Source organism: Coregonus lavaretus, assembly GCF_964263955.1.
Source record: "Coregonus lavaretus genome assembly, chromosome: 37".
Taxonomy (NCBI): domain Eukaryota; kingdom Metazoa; phylum Chordata; class Actinopteri; order Salmoniformes; family Salmonidae; genus Coregonus; species Coregonus lavaretus.
In genome coordinates, this window is record NC_140024.1 from 1,842,271 (window position 1) to 1,856,684 (window position 14,414).

The following is a 14,414-nucleotide window of genomic DNA, read 5'->3' on the forward strand; positions in this document are numbered from 1 at the left end:
AATTGGGTGTTGCATAACTTTGTTTATGAAATAAATATGTAATTGTTGTGTTATTTGTTCACTTATGTTCCCTTTATCTAATATTAGGTTTTGGTTGAAGATCTGATAACATTCAGTATCACAAATATGCAAAAGTAGAGAAAATTAGAAAGGGGGCAAATACTTTTTCATAGCACTGTATGTTTACATTTATATTTACATTTACGTAATTTAGCAGACGCTCTTATCCAGAGCGACTTACAAATTGGTGCATTCACCTTATAACCAGTGGGATAACCACTTTACAATAAAACATTATTTTTTTTTTGGGGGGGGGGAGGTGGGGTGGGGTAAGGGGGGGTAGAAGGATTACTTTATCATATCCCAGGTATTCCTTAAAGAGGTGGGGTTTCAAGTGTCTCCGGAAGGTGGTGAGTGACTCCGCTGTCCTGGCATCGTGAGGGAGCTTGTTCCACCATTGGGGTGCCAGAGCGAACAGTTTTGACTGGGCTGAGCGGGAACTGTGCTTCTGCAGAGGTAGGGGGCCAGCAGGTCAGAGGTGGATGAACGCAATGCCCTCGTTTGGGTGTAGGGACTGATCAGAGCCTGAAGGTACGGAGGTGCCGTTCCCCTCACAGATCCGTAGGCAAGCACCATGGTCTTGTAGCAGATGCAAGCTTCAACTGGAAGCCAGTGGAGTGTGCGGAGGAGCGGGGTGACGTGAGAGAACTTGGGAAGGTTGAACACCAGACGGGCTGCGGCATTCTGGATGAGTTGTAGGGGTTTAATGGCACAGGTAATGTAGTAATAATACGTATGATCTATATAAAGGTTTAGTAATAAACATTAGTGTTATAGTTTAATAATTAATATTAAATAGTCACCTTTAATAATTGTAATACGTATGCTTGCATTTCTGCACTAAAAGTATTGTGTCATAATAACATTTATTATCTATTTAAAGGTTTATGTGTAGTATTGTGTAATAATAATAATATGTATGATCTATATAAAGGTTTAGTAATAAACATTAGAGTCATAGTTTAATAATTAATATTAAATAGTCGCCTTTAATAATTGTAATATGTGTGCTTGCATTTCTGTACTAAAGATCTTGAAGAAAATAAGAGGTTTTAAAGAAAATGCAATTTACCTTTAATGAAATCTCTGTCTCTGTCTGTCTCTTCCCGCTCTGTTTCCCTCACTACACAAGAGCCAATGGCTCCTTGGTGTGTGTGTGTATGTCTTTGTGTCTGTTTGTTAGTATCAGTGTGTTAAAGCCTTAATGCGTTCAATATTTTCAACCTAGGTTCACAACATTCTCAAAACATGCTTAATGACTTGGGCATCCCAAGTGTCTTTGAACAAATACAATTCTGCTTCTGAAGCAATAAATGATTGACAGGCTAAAAAACACCTAAAAATGATAATTGTACTCTTTAACGATGTGCCCTTTTGTCAGGCCCTGACTCAGAGGACGCTTAGATGTTGAGTCAGGGTGTGTATATTCCTTTTTGGTATTTTCTATGTTGTATTTTCTATGTTTAGATCTAGTATGTCTAGATCTATGTTGGCCGGTGTGGTTCCCAATCAGAGGCAGCTGTCGCTCATTGTCTCTGATTGGGGACCATACTTAGGCAGCCTATTGGCACTAGTGGGTTGTGGGATCTTGTTCCGTGTTGAGGTATGTTGTTTGTGTACCTTGGACTTCACGTTTCGTTTGTTGTTTTGTAGTTGTTTATTCGGTTCAATAAACATGTATGCATATCACGCTGCGCCTTGGTTCGACCAGTCCTTAAACGAACGTGACAGAAGATCCCACCAAACGAGGACCAAGCAGCGTGTCCAGGAGCAGACAGCCTGGACATGGGAGGAGATCCTGGAAGGGAAGGGTTCCTGGACATGGGAGGAGATTCAGGCCGGGATAGATCGCCGTCCTTGGGAGGAGACAGTGGAGGCGCGGTATAGAGAGGAGCAGCGGCAACGCAGAAGGCGCCGGCCGAGGAAGAAGCCCGAGAGACAGCCTCAAGAAAACATTTTTGGGGGGCTAAAAGGGTGGTTTGCGGAGCCTAGGGTTAGAGCAGAGCCAACTCCCCGTACTCACGCGAGAAGACATATGACTGGGCAAGCTCCGTGTTATGCGGAGCTACGTACTGTGTCGCCAGTGCGCCGGCACAGCCCTGTACGTCCTGTGCTAGCACCACGCACGTGCCGTGCGAAGATGGGCATCCAGCCAGGACGGGGTGTGCCGGCTCAACGCTCCTGGTCACCAGTATGCATCCTCGGTCCCGCATATCTAATCAGTTGAGTGAGCTGGGGCCTTTTATGGCCCTGCCCCTGGGAGCCTGTCAGCTTGTGACATGATGAGAGAGAGAGTGAGAGAGGGACTACCTGTATGATATTTTGTGAATAGTGCTATAAAAGTAGTTCTATTTAAAGAGATTTTTCACCATTCAGGAACCTAATCTCAAACACTAATGAAAACATGAAAAAAATGATTGTCGACACTAGAGTGTGAATTTGGTCATAAAAATGCTTTTTGTTAAGTTATATGCATGGAAATAAAGATGTTTCAAAATGTGACATTTTGGAAAGATCTTTGGAAACTTTAGGGGACGCCGAGGCCTTGTTATTTTTAGTCATTTTAGCAGACGCTCTTATCCAGAGCGACTTACAGTTAGTGAGTGCATACATAATTTTTTTCATACTGGCCCCCCGTGGGAATCAAACCCACAACCCTGGCGTAACAAATGCCATGCTCTACCAACTGAGCTACACGGGACTGTTATGGCTAAAGGTTGTTATGGCACATGTTGACAATATGTTGGGGAATTACTGAAGGGGAATATAGACCAACTGAGCATCTAAGTGTACAGCTCAATAAACACACATAGGGGTTTTGTTACATTTCAGTCTTCTGTGATATATTTAAAGTGTCATATTGGGATGGAAACTCAAAACGGAATACATTTTAACTCTATATCTGACATGGTACAAGTGTCTTTTTTTTTAAGCTCATAACCATGTATATGAGGTGTATACTTTTGTTTCAAAGTAGATTTGTTTAAGACTACCAAGAATCACTCTGTGTGCCCCTGATTTAGCCCACTGCAGTAAAAGGTTATTAAGGGGGTAAAAATGATCTGTTTAAGTCATTAGTAAAGGTGTCACGATCGTTCATAGACGGGTCAGAGCAAGGCGCAGCGTGATATGCATACATGTTTATTTGACACGAATAAACAACGACAAAACAACAAACGAAACGAAACGTGAAGTCCAAGGTACACAAACAACATACCTCACACGGAACAAGATCCCACAACCCACTAGTGCCAATAGGCTGCCTAAGTATGGACCCCAATCAGAGACAACGAGCGACAGCTGCCTCTGATTGGGAACCACACCGGCCAACATAGAAATACACATACTAGAATATACAACATAGAAAATCACACACTGACTCAACAAATAAGAGTCCCCAGAGTCAGGGCGTGACAGTACCCCCCCCCCCGAAAGGTGCGGACTCCGACCGCACAACCTTTACTTAACAGGGTAGGGGCCGGGTGGGCATTCCGCCTCGGAGGCGGATCCGGCTCCGGCTCCGGGCATGACCACCACCTATTCTCCGCCTCCCTGTTGCGCCCCTGGTTTGGTCTGGACCTCGGCGCGCTGCTTCCCCTCTCCTTCCTCCCACTATACTCCAAGCCCTGTCTGGACCCTGGTGTGGGAGACCCCGAACCTGGAGAGGGGCTGATGTCTGGGTCTGGACTGGAGCCGCTGACCGGAGCTGGACCGGGCACCGGTGGAGCGGACTGCTCAGGCTCCGGACTGGAGCCGCTGACCGGATCTGGACTTGACCCCGGTGAAGCGGACAGCTCTGGCTCCGGAGTGGAGCCGCTGACCGGAGCTGGATCAGGCACCGGTGGAGCGGACTGCTCTGGCTCCGGAGTGGAGCAGCTGACCGGAGCTGGATCAGGCACCGGTGGAGCAGACTGCTCTGGCTCCGGACTGGAGCAGCTTACCGGAGCTGGATCAGGCACTGGTGGAGCGGACTACTCTGGCTCCGGACTGGAGCTGCTGACTGGTGCCGGACCAGGCACCGGTGGAACGGGCATGGGTCGTGCCGGACTGGACACACTCACCACTGGTCTGGTGCGAGGAGCAGGCATGGGCCGAACCGGACTAGGAACATGCACCACTGGCTTGGTGCGAGGAGCAGAAACAGGCCGGGCCGGGCTGGCGACGCGCACCACTGGCTTGGTGCGAGGGGCAGGAACAGGCCGGGCCGGGCTGGCGACGCGCACCACTGGCTTGGTGCGAGGGGCAGGAACAGGCCGGGCCGGGCTGGCGACGCGCACCACTGGCCTGGTGCGACGCGCACCACTGGCCTGGTGCGAGGGAGAGGAACAGGCCGGACCGGGCTGGCGACGCGCACCACTGGCTTGGTGCGAGGGGCAGGAACAGGCCGGGCTGGCGACGTGCACCACTGGCTTGGTGCGAGGGGCAGGAACAGGCCGGGCCAGGCTGGCGACGCGCACCACTGACTTGGTGCGAGGGACAGGAACAGACCGGACCGGGCTGGCGATGCGCACAACTGGCTTGGTGCGAGGGGCAGGAACAGGCGTGAGTCACATTTATATATATTGAATGATCTCTCTCTCTATCGCTCTCTCTGTATTTATCTCTCTCTCTCACTCTCTCTCTCTGTATTTATCTCTATCTCTCTCTCACTCTGTATTTATCTGTATCTCTCTCTCTCGCTCTCTCTGTATTTATCTCTATCTCTCTCTCTCTGTATTTATCTCTCTCTCAATCTCTCTCTCTGTATTTCTCTCTCTCTGTATCTCTCTCCCTGTATCCCTCCCTCCCTCCCTCCCTCCCTATGCCAGGCTATGAAAAGGACAAATGACATTGACTCCTGAGTGTTGAACTGTTAACCATAGCCACCCTGGTTATTATCTGACCCTGCGATCATCTATGAACGTTGGACCATCTTGAATAACGATCAGGCCTCAATGGTGACATGTACTATTGAATGTGCCTCAGCACAGCCAGAAGAGGAATACATTTGGTTGACTGACAGATTTGTATTATTATCGTTATTATTATTACTATGATGTTACAGGTGAGACATACCCAGAAATGTCAACGTCTTTTCAAGCGCTCAAACCCGGGCCTTATGGATAAACCCCAAAAAGACTACATGAGCTTGGAGGAGCTGACCATGAGGGATATTGAAAAAATATGATGCTCTACGGCTTCTCTGTACAGCCCCAGACAATCATGTAGCTCCAACTTACAAGAAGGGGTTTACATGGCAGTGATAAACTCTTTATGTGAGCGCTACACAGTGTTGGTGATTCAAACATACAATGATATATATTTGATACAATTACCCATTCAATACTGTTGTTACAAAAACACTTCTCATTGTGTACATTTCAAGGCTTCAAAAACATAATACAACTATCTAGTTTATGTTTTACGGACTAACACACTGCTGAGTTTCTTATTTACTAAAGAACAATCATAAAGACAAAACACAAAAAGTTGTAATATAATATGTATACATGTCATTCTATACTGAAAACAGGTACATTCTGAAAGATTTTGTTGTCGTTGATGTGATAACACAATTTTTATTCACGTCTGAATTTAGGATAATACAGTTTATTTTATTTTACCTACATTTTATTATTTAGGTTGTCTCATACCATGCCAATACACAACCAAGCAATGCAAGCAGATTTGGAAATAACCCCAAAGCAGTTTTTTTAATCAAGAATTTATCAGTATGTGAAAAGATGTGGTCAAAGTAAAGCTTTGGTGGTAAAAAAATTGTACATCAACCAGGTCTTCCTAACATTTGTCATAACTAGTAAGCCTTACATCCTCACTCAATATGGGCTACCAAATATGCACCTGGGCACACATGGGCGGCAGCTGTCGCTCGTTGTCTCTGATTGGGGTCCATACTTAGGCAGCCTATTGGCACTAGTGGGTTGTGGGATCTTGTTCCGTGTGAGGTATGTTGTTTGTGTACCTTGGACTTCACGTTTCGTTTCGTTTGTTGTTTATTCGTGTCAAATAAACATGTATGCATATCACGCTGCGCCTTGCTCTGACCCGTCTATGAACGATCGTGACACCTTTACTAATGACTTAAACAGAACATTTTACCCCCTTAATAACCTTTTACTGCAGTGGGCTAAATCAGGGGCACACAGAGTGATTCTTGGTAGTCTTAAACAAATCTACTTTGAAACAAAAGTATACACCTCATATACATGGTTATGAGCTTAAAAAAAAAAGACACTTGTACCATGTCAGATATAGAGTTAAAATGTATTCCGTTTTGAGTTTCCATCCCAATATGACACTTTAAATATATCACAGAAGACTGAAATGTAACAAAACCCCTATGTGTGTTTATTGAGCTGTACACTTAGATGCTCAGTTGGTCTATATTCCCCTTCAGTAATTCCCCAACATATTGTCAACATGTGCCATAACAACCTTTAGCCATAACAGTCCCGTGTAGCTCAGTTGGTAGAGCATGGCGTTTGTTACGCCAGGGTTGTGGGTTTGATTCCCACGGGGGGCCAGTATGAAAAAAATAATGTATGCACTCACTAACTGTAAGTCGCTCTGGATAAGAGCGTCTGCTAAAATGACTAAAAATAACAAGGCCTCGGCGTCCCCTAAAGTTTCCAAAGATCTTTCCAAAATGTCACATTTTGAAACATCTTTATTTCCATGCATATAACTTAACAAAAACATTTTTATGACCAAATTCACACTCTAGTGTCGACAATCATTTTTTTCATGTTTTCATTAGTGTTTGAGATTAGGTCCCTGAATGGTGAAAAATCTCTTTAAATAGAACTACTTTTATAGCACTTTTCACAAAATATCATACAGGTAGTCCCTCTCTCACTCTCTCTCTCATCATGTCACAAGCTGACAGGCTCCCAGGGGCAGGGCCATAAAAGGCCCCAGCTCACTCAACTGATTAGAAACTATGATTAGAAGCTATGGCCAAAAATGTTCAAACTATGATTAGAAACTATGATTAGAAACTGACAAAATATGATCAAACTGATAAGAAACTATGAGCAACTATGAAGTAATGTCTGTGTCTGTGTGAGTGTATATCTATTATTTAATTGTGTAATATTACTCTCTCTCTCTCTCTTTCTACTAAGCAAATCAAATCAAATCAAATTTTGTTGGTCGCATACACGTTTAGCAGATGTTATTGAGGGTGTAGCGAAATGCTTGTACTACCTCTCTCAATTTATACCAAAGTTAAACTTGTTTAACAATGTTTCAATGTTTTGTATTGCAACCGTTCTGAAAAACAATGACATCCAATTTTTGGGGAATTATTAATATAATGGGTTACATAGTGTGTTAGGCATCTGTGATAACTCAGGGTACCCTGCAATAAGTTTAATCAGGTAGTATTCAAGTCCTCGATTGATGAACAACCTGGATGAACAATCATCCAACAATTCAAAATCACAATATGTCAGATGTGAGTCACATTTATATATATTGAATGATCTCTCTCTCTATCGCTCTCTCTGTATTTATCTCTCTCTCTCTCTCTCTCTCTCTCTCTCTCTGTATTTATCTCTATCTCTCTCTCACTCTGTATTTATCTGTATCTCTCTCTCTCGCTCTCTCTGTATTTATCTCTATCTCTCTCTCTCTGTATTTATCTCTCTCTCAATCTCTCTCTCTGTATTTTTCTCTCTCTCTGTATCTCTCTCCCTGTATCCCTCCCTCCCTCCCTCCCTATGCCAGGCTATGAAAAGGACAAATGACATTGACTCCTGAGTGTTGAACTGTTAACCATAGCCACCCTGGTTATTATCTGACCCTGCGATCATCTATGAACATTGGACCATCTTGAATAACGATCAGGCCTCAATGGTGACATGTACTATTGAATGTGCCTCAGCACAGCCAGAAGAGGAATACATTTGGTTGATTGACAGATTTGTATTATTATCGTTATTATTATTACTATGATGTTACAGGTGAGACATACCCATAAATGTCAACGTCTTTTCAAGCGCTCAAACCCGGGCCTTATGGATAAACCCCAAAAAGACTACATGAGCTTGGAGGAGCTGACCATGAGGGATATTGAAAAAAGATTATGCTCTACGGCTTCTCTGTACAGCCCCAGACAATCACGTAGCTCCAACTTACAAGAAGGGGTTTACATGGCAGTGATAAACTCTTTATGTGAGCGCTACACAGTGTTGGTGATTCAAACATACAATGATATATATTTGATACAATTACCCATTCAATACTGTTGTTACAAAAACACTTCTCATTGTGTACATTTCAAGGCTTCAAAAACATAATACAACTATCTAGTTTATGTTTTACGGACTAACACACTGCTGAGTTTCTTATTTACTAAAGAACAATCATAAAGACAAAACACAAAAAGTTGTAATATAATCTGTATACATGTCATTCTATACTGAAAACAGGTACATTCTGAAAGATTTTGTTGTTGTTGATGTGATAACACCATTTTTATTCACGTCTGAATTTAGGATAATACAGTTTATTTTATTTTACTAACATTTTATTATTTAGGTTGTCTCATACCATGCCAATACAAAACCAAGCAATGCAAGCAGATTTGGAAATAACCCCAAAGCAGTTTTTTTAATCAAGAATTTATCAGTATGTGAAAAGATGTGGTCAAAGTAAAGCTTTGGTGGTAAAAAAATTGTACATCAACCAGGTCTTCCTAACATTTGTCATAACTAGTAAGCCTTACATCCTCACTCTATATGGGCTACCAAATATGCACCTGGGCACACATGGGAGGGGCGGGACCACATGAACTTCTAAGTAATTGAGGTGAGAGCATAATTGCTATATTCTAATTAATATCATTGACCCATAAGAGAACACATGACCAAAGCAAGGTGTGACCCATATAGAATTAAAACAACATTATTCTTAATGAGAAATATAATCTAATAAGCAAATGTTTGCATTACCAAAGACATGAAAACTGGCGCCAACATTATATTTAGCTAGGTATAAAACTTTCATATGGCCAGGAATATCATTGAGAATAACAATAGAGAATAGTTATTGTTGGTAGTTTTAGGGATAAAGAGGGGGATTAGAACCCAAAAGTAATAGTGGTAAGATCATAAAGGTAATTTCAGATTCAGGTTTACGGGGTAATATGTTACAGGAGGGGGTCACAGTTCCGGAACGACACACTAGGTGTCATCCTCCGACAACCTTAGGCACCTCCTCACTCACAGTCAGGACTAATCATTCCTACTGGTGTCACCTGTGTCTCTGTTCACCTGTGTATTTATGCCCTCACTTCCCTGTGTTCCCTTGCTCAGTTTTCTCTGCTAGTTTCTTGATGCCAAGCAGTACGAATCAGTGTCTGATCACGAGACGGAAGTACAGGTACTTGAAAAGTGTTCTCCCCATTTCATTGTTGTTTTCAGTCATAGTTAGTATTTTGTTTTTTTGTATCCTGGCTTTGGGACCACCAGTAAATATCTTTGTTTCACCATCTCTGCCTACTGCCTACTGTCCATCCTGCACTGCACTTGGGTCACACCTCACACCAACCCTTACAGAAAACCGAGCCAATATGGACCCAGCGGAGGCAGCACAGTATCATAGCGCATTGGCAACGCAGGGAGCTATGCTGAAAAAGCACGACCGCAGCCTGCAGCAGAATCTCCGCCAGATGACGGTCGCCGTGCAGAGCCTGATGGACACCCAACCAGCCCCAGCAGCCGGCAGAGCAGAAGCCGCGGAAGCTGCAGCAGCGGCATCTCCAGTCTCGCCTGCGACATCGCGGGAACCCCGCCTGCCACCTCCGGAGAGGTACAACAGACGTCCAGAGGGCTGCAGGGAATTCCTCGCCCAGTGTTCCCTGGTATTCAGCCAGAGCAGAGCAGGGCCGGGTGGCCTACATTATCACTTTGTTGACGGGTCGGGCCCTTTCCTGGGCTAGTGCGGAGTGGGAGAGCCAAACTCTGGCGTGCTCCAACTCCTACCAATTAACCTGGGTGGTGTCGGAGCACGAAACTGGGAGGCGCCTCACGGCCTGTCGGCAGGGTGACCGTTCGGTGGAAGACTACTCCGTGGAGTTCCGGACCCGGGGTCGAGAGGCAGGATGGGAGGAGGCCGTCCTGGTCGTCCTTTACGCGCAGGTGCTATCGAAGGGGATGAAGGACGAACTCTCCTTCAGGGAGCTGCCATAGCGACTGGACGGCCTCGTCAACCTCTCAGTGCGGGTAGACAATCGGCATCGTGAGAGGGTGCACGAGAGAGGCATGACGCAAGGCGCGCCTCCACGTCCCCCTATCAGCCCAGAGGCTTTCCACCAATTCAGGGAGGAGATGCCTCAGGAGGAGGCTATGCAGCTGGGTGCGGCACACTTTTCCAGGATGGAGAGGCAGAGGGGTCTGTGCCAGGGACGTTGTCTGTACTGCGGCAAGGCAGGTCACCACTGCGACTCATTCCCGGAGAAGCTGGGAAACGGGAGGGCTCGCTAGAATTGGGAGGGGTGCTAGTGAGCCGAAACCGAAACCTCAACTCCAGAGACTCTCTGACTTTTCTCCCCGTCAGGGTTCAGTGGGCACTTGCTGCGCATCGAGCGCATGCACTGGTGGATTTTGTGGCCGCGGGAAACCTGATGGACGCCGGGCTGGCCCAAGGGTGGAGCGTTCCGTTACTCTTCCTCTCCGAGCCGGTTCCGGTCATGGGCCTGGATGGCCGGCCGCTGGGGTTGGGCTCATCACCCGGCGCTCTGTCCCCGTGCGTGTCCGGGTGGCGGGGGGGCTATGGGAGAATATCCAGTTTTTCATTGTGGACTCTCCGGAGTGTCCCCTCGTCCTTGAGCACCCCTGGCTGGTCGCCCACAAACCCCGGATAGACTGGTCCACGGGGCGGCTCATCCTGGAGGGAGGCTCTGCCCCCATCCTGTTCCGGTCTCCACCGACCACTCATCAGCCCATACCACCATTCCAGACCACCTACCAGCCCTCACCTCTTCCCCATGTACCGCACTCCGAACTGGCTACTGCCCTAGCAGCGGTTGCCACCGGGAGGACGGCGGCTACAGACACTGTCACAGCCCAGACCTGGCAGGCGTTCCCCGGGAGTATTGGGATCTGGGGGAGGTGTTTAGTAAGAGGTGTGCCAAGGACCTACCTCCTCACAGGCCATACGACTGCGCTATCGAACTCCTACCGGGCGCCAAGCCTACACGAGGGCGATTATTTTCCCTTGCTGGCCATGAGGGAGTATATTGACGAAGCACTCGTCGATGGTCACATCCGTTCCTCTACCTCACCTGCGGGCGCAGGCTTCTTCTTCGTGGGGAAAAAGGACGGTGGGCAGCGGCCGTGCATTGATTACCGGGCGCTCAACAGCATAACGGTTAAGAACCGCTACCCTCTCCCCCTGAAGACGACGGCATTCGAGTAGTTGCAGGTCACCAAGCTGGACATAATGCTTTTAACACACCAAGTGGGCATTACGAGTACCAAATCATACCATTGGTCAATGACGTGCAGCAGGACCTCCTCGACTACAGCGTCTTCGTATATTTGGATGACATCTTAATATATTCGAAGGACATGAGTGAACACCAGCAGCATGTTCGGCAGTACTGGATTGGCCCCTGCCCTCATCCCTTAAGCAACTACAACGGTTTTTAGGGTTCGCTAATTCTTATAGGCGATTTATTTGCAATTTTAGCTCCCTAGCTCCTCCCCTAACAGCCTTCACCCAGACGAGCATACGCTCCTTCGCCTGGATCCCAGAAGCGGGGAACGCATTTGATGCGCTTAAGCGACGCTTTACATCGGCCCCGGTCCTTGGGCATCCTGATCCGTCCATTGTGGAGGTGGATGCTTCAGACGTTGCAGTTGGAGCAATCCTGTCCCAGCAGTTCCTCACAGACAGTAAGACTCACCCCTGCGCATTTTTCTCCTGTCGGCTGTCCCCAGAGGAGCGGAAAACCGTGTGCTGCTAGCGGTCAAGCTCGCCCTGGGAGATTGGAGGCATTGGCTAGAGGGGGCCGCCCATCCATTCGTCATATGGACTGACCATAACATTTTATATTTTAGTCATTTAGCAGACGCTCTTATCCAGAGCGACTTACAGGAGCAATTAGGGTTAAGTGGGCACATCGACAGATTTTTCACCTAGTCGGCTCGGGGATTAGAACGAACAACCTTTCGGTTACTGGCACAACGCTCTTAACCACTAAGCTACCTGCCGCCCCATAAGAACATGGCCCCCTGAATGTAGGCTAAGAGGCTCAACTTGTGCCAGGCCAGGTGGGCGTTGTTCTTCACCAGGTTCCGGTTCACCATTTCGACCCCGTGGACCTGGTGGAGAGGGATGACCGCATTGTCCCCAATGCCCGAATTGCTGCCCCAGTTTCGTGGGGAATTGATAGGCTGGTCAGAGCAGCGCTACGGTGGGAGCCCGATCTGGGCGGAGGTCCATAGGGGAGGATGTACGTACCCAAGGCTGCGCGCTCGCGACTGCTTCATTGGGCGCACCCGTCCGACCTCACCAGCCATCTGGGGGGCGCCAGGACGCTGGAGTTCCTGCGCTGGAGTTTCTGGTGGCCATCTGCTGAGGGGGATATGCTCGCCTTCATGGCTGCTTGCCCGAAGAGCTCACGTCAGCCCGCGGCAGGGCTGCTCCGACCCCTGCCTATCCCCAAGCGCCCCTGGTCCCCCTGGTTCATTTCCGCCCTACCCCCCCACTGATGGATACACAGTCATCCTGGTCGTTGTGGACCGGTTCTCGAAGGCTGCCAACTTCATTCCCCTTCCCAAACACCCGTCGGCCCCGGAGACAGCTAAGTTGGTGGTGTAGCACTTTTTCTGGGTCCATGGCCTTCCCCAAGATGTCGTGTTGGATCGGGCCCTCAGTTCGCCAGTCCTGGTAGGCATTCGACACCTGCCTCGGCGCCTCCGTCAGCTTGTCTTCCGGCTTCCATCCCCAGTTGAAACGAGCAGACGGAGCGCGTCAACCAGGATCTGGAGGAGGTGCTGAGGTGCTATGCCTCCAGCAACCCAGCTATGTGGAGTCAGCGACTGGCGTGAGAGGAGTACGCCAACTCCACCCTTCTCTGCTCGTCCACCAGCCTGTCCACCTTCCAGTGCCAATACGGGTAACAAACCCCCCTATTCCCCGAGCTAGAGAAGGAGGCGGCGGTCCCGTCGGTCCAGGCCCACATCAGTCACTGTCGCCGCACCTGGAGGCAGGTACGGGCGGTGCTTAAGCGGACCTCGGTCAGGTCTCAACATCAGGTCAAACGCAGGCGTCGCCCCGGCCCCGGTCTTTCGCCATATTTTCCCCTCCGCGTGGAGTCCAGGAAGCTGTCCCCCTGGTTCGTCAGGCCATTCAGAGTGGTCTGGCGAGTTAACCCAGTGGCCTACCGCCTGCAACTTCCCCCACCATGCGGTTGCATCCACATTTCATGTGTCCCTCCTCAAGCCCGTCGCCACCTGTCCCCTGGCTCCGCACTGTTACAGGGGGGTCATCCTCTGACAAACTTAGGCACCTCCTCACTCACAGTCGGGACTAATTATCATCCTATTGGTGTCACCTTTGTCTATCTGTTCACCTGTGTATTTATGCCCTCACTTCCCTGTGTTCCCTTGCTCAGTTTTTTCTGCTAGTTTCTTGATGCCAAGCAGTACGAATCAGTGTCTGATCACGGGACTGTGATGAGGTGTGAATGAAGGAGTCAGGCGCAGGAGGTAAAACACTGAAGTCCAGAGTAGCTGAACCGAGCTACTTGCTCTCACAATAAAACAATCACTCACAAAGACAAGGGGAACAGAGGGAACACTTATACACATACTAATTAGGGGAATGAGCACCAGGTGTGTGTGATTGACAAGACAAGACATGACAAGTGGAGTGATGAGAATGGGATCGGCAGTAGCTAGTAAGCCGGTGACGACGAACGCCGAAACCTGCCCGAACAAGGAGGGGAGGCAGCCTCGGAGGAAGTCGTGACAGAGACGGAAGTACAGGTACTTGAGAAGTTACTTCATTGTTGTTTTCAGTCATTTACATTTTACATTTTACAGTCATAGTTAGTATTTCGTATTTTTTGCTGTCAGCCTGTTTTTGGAGTCAGTTATTTTGTATCCTGGCTTTCGGACCACCAGTAAAGATCTATGTTTCACCATCTCTGCCGACTGCCTACTGTCTATCCTGCACCGCACCTGGATCACACCTCAAACCAACTCTTACAGTAATAACTTTTTGGATACCACTATTCACACTATGTGGATTATACTGTAAACATGTAAATACATAGAGAACCAACAAATCATGGAGGTGTAACAGTGATGAATGGCAATTGAATGTACAACAGTAGAGTTGTG